Source organism: Tamandua tetradactyla, chromosome 11 (assembly GCF_023851605.1).
Source record: "Tamandua tetradactyla isolate mTamTet1 chromosome 11, mTamTet1.pri, whole genome shotgun sequence".
Classification (NCBI taxonomy): Eukaryota; Metazoa; Chordata; class Mammalia; order Pilosa; family Myrmecophagidae; genus Tamandua; species Tamandua tetradactyla.
In genome coordinates, this window is record NC_135337.1 from 102,075,984 (window position 1) to 102,085,246 (window position 9,263).

Sequence of the window (9,263 nt, forward strand, 5' to 3'; positions counted from 1 at the left end):
ACTTAACTCAGCTACAGAGGACTCATTGCCTCTAATTGACAATTGCCCTTAATTTCTTCTCACTGGAGAGGACCCATAGTGTACAACTCTCTTGAAGAAAGCCCTCAGCCCAGACCTTCATTCACGGGCCAATGGCCTTCACAGCATCCCTGGCAGAACTCCAGATAGGAGCCAGATGCCCCATCTGCCTGGATTTCCTGACAGACCCTGTCACCATCGAATGCAGGCAAAACTTCTGCTGCTCCTGCATCCAGCAGACCTGGGAAAATCTACAGGACAGACCTCCTTGCCCTGTCTGTAGGCAACAATGCTGAGAGTGGCACTTCAGGAGCAATACCCAGTTGGGAAAGATGTGTGAAATTGTCAAGCTCCTCCATATCACCAGAGGCAAAAGGAACAAGCAGGAATATACACGCTTGTGCAAGCAGCACAGTCAGGTCCTGACCCTTTTCTGTGAAGAGGATAAAGAGGTGCTGCTTCCCCTGTGTGCTCAACCCCCTGACCACCATGTGAGGCCAATGAAGGAGGCTTCCTCTCACTATAGGAAAAGACTTCACAGTTACAATATGTCCCTGAAGAAACAAGTGGCAGACCTGGAAAAGCTAACAGCCATGCATGACAGAAATCTATCAGAACTGAGAGAGAAGGTAGAAACCAAGAGGTAAAAATTATTCTCTGAATTTGAGCACCTGAATCACATGTTATAATGCGAGGAAGAGGCACTTCTTTCAAGGTTAGCTGATGAAGAGAAGAAAATTCAGCATAAACTCAATGAAAACATCATTTTCAGAGTATATCTCCACACTCAAAATTTTGCTAAAAGAGGTTGCAGAGAAGAGTGTGATGTCAGAAGTGAAATTAATGGCAGACATCAAGAGTATCCACCATAGGTATCAAAGCCTTAAATCTCCAGCCCCTTATTCTTTCCAGTAAGGAAAGAAGGACTTAGTCTTCCTCTGCAGTATTCAGCTCTGCAGAAAATTAAACAGAAATTTACAGACGATGTCATGCTTGATCCTGAAACAGCCCATCTGAATCTGCTTGTCTCTGAGGATAAAAAGTCTGTGATATTTGTGAAGAAAAAGCAAAGGCTTCTTCAACCTAATCCAAAGATATTTATGATTTACCTGACTGTATTGGGTTCTGAAGGATTTGATTCTTCAGACATTATTGGGAGGTCCAAGTGGGTGACAAGCCTGAATGGACTGTGGGGGTTTGTAAAGATTCCCTTCCCAGGAAGGGACAGCGACTCCTGTCAGGACAGAACAGATGCTAGACAATCCAGTTGTTGGATGGAGTCTATGTTGTAGAAGGCACTGCTCCAATCACTATTCCATTAACAGAAAAGCCCAGTGGAATTGGCATTTTTCTGGACTATGAGTTGGGTGAGATTACATTTTACAGTTTGAATGAAAGGTCTCATATCCATACCTTTACTGACAGATTTTCTGAAATACTCAAGCCTTACTTCTGTATTTGGCATGATTCTAAACCTCTTACCATCTGTAGGGTAACAGAAGATGAATGAGAAACTACCTGTATGGCTGTCTCACTGCTGTATTGTCTTCCTGTAATTTGTAGAGAGTAGGGAGAACAGTGCACAACTACCCATGAATTTAGTCCTAAAAACATTTTTTAAATGCTTCTATGACTGAAACACACAGAGTTGATTCAGCTAATCATTGTTCCAATGGATGTGGTTGGAACTACAGATCCTTTGGGTATAACTGTGTAAATTGTTTCTGGAATTGCAATATTAGAGTGTACAAACTGTAGCTTTTCATCTCCAATAAATACATTGTGGGTATGTATATATGTGTTCTGAACCTACGCATTTATCTGTTTTAAAAGTATCTTAAAATTGTGGAAAGAATGTGGACAATTTCCTCTGAATCTCTCAGGTTTTTGTGTATCTTGTGAAAGGAGAAGCTGACTGATATACCACATCTTTTCAAGGTTGATTACACTGGGAACAGTCTTGTAATGTAGATTAAGTATTTCCACCTGCAGCAAAGGGCAACTTTGTTTATTGTAGTGTAAAATAAAAATTATTTTCTGCCTCCAAAGCAAATACCAGCTGATTTACTGCTCATTATAAGGGATTTGGGTTTTGCTAATTACCAGTGGTGTGTCCTAAGTCAAAATGTCATAGAAAACATGGAGTTAATGCCTATTTTTCTAAAAAAATGTCTATTTTTCTAAAACCCATACCTCTGGCAACGACTTCAGAGGCATAACTTCCATCATGCATTCCAAGGACCTGTCCAAATACAAAAATCTCAATAAACAACAAAGATTAAATATATAGTGACTCCATCATATCAGTACAGTTTCTATTAAGTCCTTCATGTCCAGGTGAAATTGGCCAGTTGGGTCATTTTTGCCATTTGCAATTTTGCTTGGCAACAAAACTGATATGCCACTTTGAGGTTCCTACTAGAGGAACAGAGGTAGGTCACTAAGTGAAATTAAATTAAGATAAAAATAGCTGCACAACAGGAAAGTGTTTTGCTACCCTTTATAAAAACAAACATCATTATGATATACACTTACATATACTAAACTAGATTTTTAAATAAAAATTTGGGAAGTTCTGACAAATGATATATTCATGAAACCATCACCACAATTAAGATAAGAAAAATTCTGTCACCCTCCAAGGCTTACCTGTGCCTCTTTTTAGGCAGTCCTTTCCTCCCTGCCCCCCACTTCCCAGTCTCCAGGAAACCATGTGTTGATAGCATTGGTTTATATTTTATAGAATTCTGGCTTAGTGATATAACATACTTTTTGCTCTTTGAAAGCAATTGATGATATTCTCCATAACCTCCTACCTTGTTAGGAGCTGGGAAAGATCCAAACCCAGGTGAATCCACTCCAACCTGCAGCAGATTCCCTTACCCATTATTTTTCTTAGTTCTACCTTTTAACTCTGGTTCATTTATCATATAAATATCCATGTTTCTCCTTTGAAGTACATAATTTATTTGAGGTGCAATCTCAAATGTAATTCCCACTCAGATAATGCAATGATAGTTCTCTAAATGATTTGAGGGTGATATGATTGGATAGAGAGAATGATATGGGAAGATGTAAATGTGACAGAAAAACCCCATGGAGTTACAAAGTTACCCATTGTAGTACTTACTTTCCACTTCTGTATTTCTGTATTACCTCACATGTCTGCTGCATATATTCAACTGTATGGTTAGGTGAAGCACTTGAAATGGCACATATAAAATGTGAACCCAGTAAATGATGGCTATGCTTAGGAAAAAATTAGAGAGCCAAATACTTTGTGAGAAACAATCTAGACTAGTGCATACTTACAGTATTTGTATTTCCCATTAAGGTTTTCCCTTGGCAACGTATTTTAAAATAGGATGAAGTATAAGTGCCATAATAGTAGAAAAATAAAAGAAAACAGCACTTGTGGCACATTTAAATTGTTCTTATTTTGAGTTATGTGAAGGGGAATGTTCTAAACCTATACACACATAAATCATTTAAATGTTTGATTTTATACACAAACTATTTGGGAAATTGAAGAACTCATTAGTTAATAGACAGAGGATAGGAATAGAAGCTGTTGTGTACCCATTCTACATAAAGAAAATTTCCCAAATATTTCAGATATTATTCTTTCTTTAAAATATTTTATATCAGACATTTCTGGAGAGCAGTGATGTGTGTAAATTAAATGAAAATTCTGCTCTCCTCTGAGTAGATGGCATTCACATGAACATGAGGCAAAGACTACATTCAGTTGCTTCCCTCTCCCTCTGCACTGTAGCTCCTTGGTGGGGGAAGCTGTTTTTCTTGTCTTCTAGGCTCCTGGCCAAACGCACCCACTGTGAGCACTCAACAAATTTGTTGAAATAATATATGAATGAAATAATCTGTCAATGGATAGGAAGCCAAGTAGATATTCTATAAATTAATATAAAGTCCCTAAGAAAGATAAGGCCTATAGATTCAGATACAAAGGTTATCATAACTTAGTGGCTGAAATCTTGTACCACAGAGAAATTATTTAACAACAGAGAAATTATTTAACCACATCTCCAGGTCTTCCAAAAGTATAATTTTGGTGCATTATGCCCAGAGAGATCTGTTGCCAATCCTGACTTCATGGTGTGCATCCAGAGGCCTGCTTTCACCTTCTTGATTTCTCCTATAGAGCCTTCAACATTCAGAGTTAACATAGAGTAAAGAGAGACATTGTTAAAGGGCGTCTGTCTGCTAATTGTGTATTTGTGAAAGTAGAATATTATATGAATGAGTTTGGGATGCCAGAAGAGACAGTTAAGGGCATATTTTGAAAACATATGCTTTTTTAGGAAGAGAGAATATCAAAATCACTGAAGAAGTAAGTATCATGGTCAGGTTCATATGTCAACTTGGCCAAGTGGTGGTACCTGTTTGGTTGGGCAAGTGCAGGTCTGTCTATTGTGATGAGAACATTTCATAGAATTAAATCATGGTCATGTCAGGTGCATCCACAGCTGTTTCCATTTGTAATCAGCCAAGGGGAGTGTCTCCTGCAAGAAGTGATGCTTAATCTAATCACTGGAAGGCTTTTAAGGAGGATTTAGAAGAGACAGGCTCTTTTCCTGCATCGACCGGCAATCCTCTCCTATGTAGTTCATCCAGACCCTCTATCAGAATTGCCAGCTTCACAGCCTGCCCTGCAGATTTTAGACTCTGAATTACCATGGTTAAAAGAACACTTTTATAAATTTTACATTAGCAAGTGTTTCTTGCTGATTCTGTTTCTCTAGAGAACTCTAACTAATACAACTTGGTACTGGGAATGGTTCTTAAGAAACAGAATCTTAAAAATGGGTTTTTATGAATGGTTTTCTACTCTGACTGGAGTCAAGGGCACTAAGGACTCTGATTTCGATAATCAGAATGACACTCCCAATCCATGGAGTTAGTTGACAAAAAAGATAATCAAAATATCAACATTTGATTCTTCTAATTCTTCACTTGTATGAGGCCAAGCTCTGGGGGATAATGTCTTTGACACCTTTACAGAGCTTTGTAGAAATAAGAGGTATAGAGATATTGGCTGGTTGTAGTTAAATACACTGGGTACATTAAGGAGAGAAAGTGATGGGCTTACGGCTTCAAATGAGAATCTTAAGTGCCGTCTAACAGATGTAGAAGTTTCTGTGAGTATCCTGAAGGAAAATCTTATTTCCTATAGCCATAGACTTCAGATCTCTGAAAATCAGACTCAGAATCTGTTATTATTTATTGTTAGAGTAGCAACTTTATAATGTAAACTGAAATCTCAATCTTGCATGGTGTCTGCCGTTAAAGTGAGGGCATTGATTGGAAAGGAGTGGGAACCTGAAAAATGGGGTGGTGACATATGGATTTATAATGATGTCAGAGGTGAGGTTGAAACCCAAGATCATGCTGAGTCTTCTCTAGATAATTCTGTAATAGTTTGCCCTGAGGACAAAGCTGCCCCACCTCCAGTCTGCCTTGAGGAGTTAACCACCCAACCTTCTTTCAAAGGAATTAGCCCTAGAGTCACTAATTATGTTTCACAGCTGAAACTGCAAATGAATGCCCTGAAGCAAATGGCTTCGAAGATATGTCTAATAATTTTCATGACCCACCCCCACTACCCCTCATATCAACCAGACCTATAACTAGGCTAAAGTCCCAACAGGCCCCTAAAGGTGAGGTACAAAGTATCACACATGAGAAGGCATGCTATATTCCAAAAGAACTGTGTGAGTTTTCCAATTTATATAGACAGAAATCAAGGGAATATGTGTGGCAATTGATTGTAAGGGTGTCAGATAATGGTGGGAGGAGTACAAGGCTGGATCAGGCTGAATTTATTGATATGGGCCCAGTAAGCAGAGATTCTGCATTCAATGTTATAGCTTGAGGGGCTAGAAAAGGTATTAGAAGTTTGTTTGGATGGTTGGTTGAAACAAGAATCAAATGCTGGCCTAGATTATGTGAGGTTGAAATGCCAGAACTGCCCTGTTATAATGTAGATGAGGGGATTCAGAGCCTTAGAGAGATTGGAATGTTAGCATGGATTTATAATGCAAAGCCTGCTCTTACACCCCAGGAATGTCCAGAGGATGCACCTTTTACCAGAACAATGAGAAATAAACTTGTGAGACTAGCGCCATCATCCCTGAAGAGTTCTGTGGTTGCACTTCTCTGTAGGTTAGATAGATATCACTTGGGAACTGCTGTCACTGAGCTGGAATCCTTAAGCACAATGGGGATGACTGGATCCTGAGTTTGCAGAAGCCAGATAGTAGCACTCAATAGTCAAAGACAGGGTAGATGTGGCTATTATAACAGACAGCAAACTCAAAGCAGGCATCAAAATAATCTGACTTGCAGAGATTTGTGGCATTGCCTAGTAAATCATGGAGTACCTAGAAATACAATAGAAGAGTAGTCTGCTAAATTCTTGTTTGAGCTGTATAAACAAAAGAGTTCTAGGTCAAGTGAACAGAAGTCTAACCTGAATTACAAAAGCACAGAGTCACGGCCTCTTAATCAATTTCCAGACTAGAGACAGCTTACAGACCCAGAGCACCTTGAATTATGGAGAGGTCAGGTCCCTTTGGGGAAGAACCCTGTTAAACTGTCACAAATTTATACTGTTAATCTTCTTCCAGGGTTTCCCCAAGGAAACTGATGGCCTTTTACCAGAGTAACTGTGTATTGAGGGAAAGGAAGTGATCAGATATTTTGGGGATTATTAGACACTGGTTCAGAAGTGACACTAATTCCAGGGGATTCAAAATGTCACTCTGGTCCACCAGTCAGAGTGAGGCTTATGGAGGTCAGGTGATCAATGTAGTTTTAGCTCAGGTCCATTTCAGAGTGTGTTTCATAGGCCCTGGACCCATTCCATAACTATTTTCCCAGATCCAGGATGTATAATTGGAATGGACATACTGAGCAATGGCAGAATCCCAACATTAGCTCCCTAACTCGTGAAGTGGGGGGCTATTATGGTGGGAAAGGCAAAGTGGCAGCCACTAGAACTGCCCCTTCCGAGAAAAATAGTAAATCAGAATCAATACTGAATTCCTGGAGGGGTTGCAGAGATTACTGCCACTCTTAAGGGCTTGAAGGATGCAGGGGTGGTGAGTCCCACTACATCCCCATTCAACCCTCCTATTTGGCCTGTGCAGAAAACAGATGGGTCTTGGAGGATGACAGTGGATTACTGTAAACTCAACCAGGTGGTAACTTCAATTGCAGCTGCTGTTCCAGATGTGGTATCATTGCTTGAGTAAATCAATAATCCCCTGGTACCTGTTATGCAGCTATTGATCTGGCAAATGCTTTTTTTCTCAATAGCTATTAGTAAGGACCAGAAGAAACAGTTTGCTTTCAGCAGGCAAGGTCAGCAATATACTTTCACTGTCCTACCCCAGTTATGTCAACTCTCCAGCCCTACGTCATAATCTTGTCTGCAGGGACCTTGATCATTTCTCCCTCCCACAAGACATCACACTGGTCCATTATATTGATGATATCATGTTGATTGGACCTAGTGAGCAAGAAGTATCAACTACTCTAGACTTACTGGTAAGACATTTATGTGTAAGAGGATGGGAGATAAATCCAACAAAAGTACAGGGGCCTTACACCTCAGTGAAATTTCTAGGTGTCCAGTGGTGTGGGGCATGTCGAGATATCCCTTCTAAGGTGATGGATTAGTTGCTGCATCTGGCCCCTCCTTCGACCAAAAAAGAGGCACAATGCCTAGTTGGTATTTTTGAATTTTGGTGACAACATATTCCTCATTTGGGTGTGCTACTCTGGCCCATTTATCGAGTGACTAGAAAAATTGCTAATTTTGAGCAGGGATCTGAAAAAAAGGAGACTTTTCGACAGGTCAAGGCTGCTGTACAAGCTGCTCTGCCATTTGGACCATATGATCCAGCAGATCCAATGTGCTGGAAGTATAAGTGGCAAATGGAGATGCTGTCCAGAACCTTTGGCAAGCCTCTATAAGAGAATCAAAATGCAGACCCTTAGGAGTTTGGAGCAAAGCCTTACTATCTGCTGCAGATAACTACTCTGTTTTTGAGAAATATTTTTGGCCTGCTTCTGGGCCTTAGTAGAGACTGAATGCTTAACCATGGGCCACCAAGTTACCATGAGACCTGAGTTGCTTATCATGAGCTGGGTGTTGTCTGACCCACCAAGCCATAAGTTTGGACATGTGCAGAGGCACTGTATTGTAAAATGGAAATGGTGTATGCGAGATAGGGCCAGAGCAGGTCCCGAAGGTGCAAGTAAGTTACATCAGGAAGTGGCCCAAAATCCCATGGTCTCCACTCCTGCCACATTGCCTTCTCTTTTCCAGACCAGAGCTATGGCCTCTTGGAGAGTTCCCTACTGTGAATGGACTGAGGAAGAGAGAACTCGAGCCTGATTTACAGATGGTTCAGCATGATATGGAGGTAGAACCCGAAAGTGGACAGCTGCAACATTACAACCCCTTTCTGGGATGTCTTTGAAAGACAGTGGTGAGGGGAAATCCTCCCAGTGGGCAGAACTTTGAGCAGTACACCTGGTTGTCATTTTTCTTGGAAAGAAAACTGGCCAGATGTGCATTTCTTTACTGAATCATGGGCTGTTGTTAATGGTTTGGCTGGATGGTCAGGGACTTGGAAAGACCATAATTAGAAAATTGGTGACAAAGAGGTCTGGGGAAGAAGTATGTGGATAGACCTTTCTGAGTGGGCTGAAAACATGCACATATTTGCATCCTATATGAATGCACACCAGAGGGTGACTTCAGCGGAGGAATGTTTTAATAATCAAGTGCATAAGATGACCCGTTCTGTGGATACCAGTCAGCCTCTTTCCCCAGCAACTAGTGTCATTGTCTAATGGGCTCATGAACAAAGTGGTCATGGTGGTAGGGATGGAGATTATGCATGGACTCAGCAACATGGACTTCACTCACCAAGGCTGACTTGGCTATGGCCACTGCGGAGTGCCCAATGTGCCAACAGCAGAGACCTACACTCATCCCCTGATATAGCACCATTCCCTGAGGTGTCTAACCAGTTACATGGTGGCAGGTTGATTACATTGGACCACTCTCTTCATGGAAGGGGCAGTAATTTGTCCTAACTGGAATAGACACATATTCTGGATATGGGTTTGTTTTCCCTTCATACAATGCTTCTGCCAAAACTACCATTGTGGGCTTACAGAATACGTTATCCATCATCATGGTATTACACATA

The 9,263-nt window shown here is 40.7% G+C and overlaps 1 long non-coding RNA gene across 1 annotated transcript in view; it reads left to right on the forward strand.

The window, feature by feature from the left end:
* Positions 1-8,748, forward strand: part of LOC143650890 (uncharacterized) — a 148,267-nt gene extending 139,519 nt beyond the window's left edge. Inside the window, exon 14 of the long non-coding RNA XR_013159735.1 lies at positions 8,372-8,748. This is a non-coding gene — a long non-coding RNA (uncharacterized LOC143650890). The remainder of the gene's footprint in view (positions 1-8,371) is intronic.
* Positions 8,749-9,263: the final 515 nt, after the last annotated feature.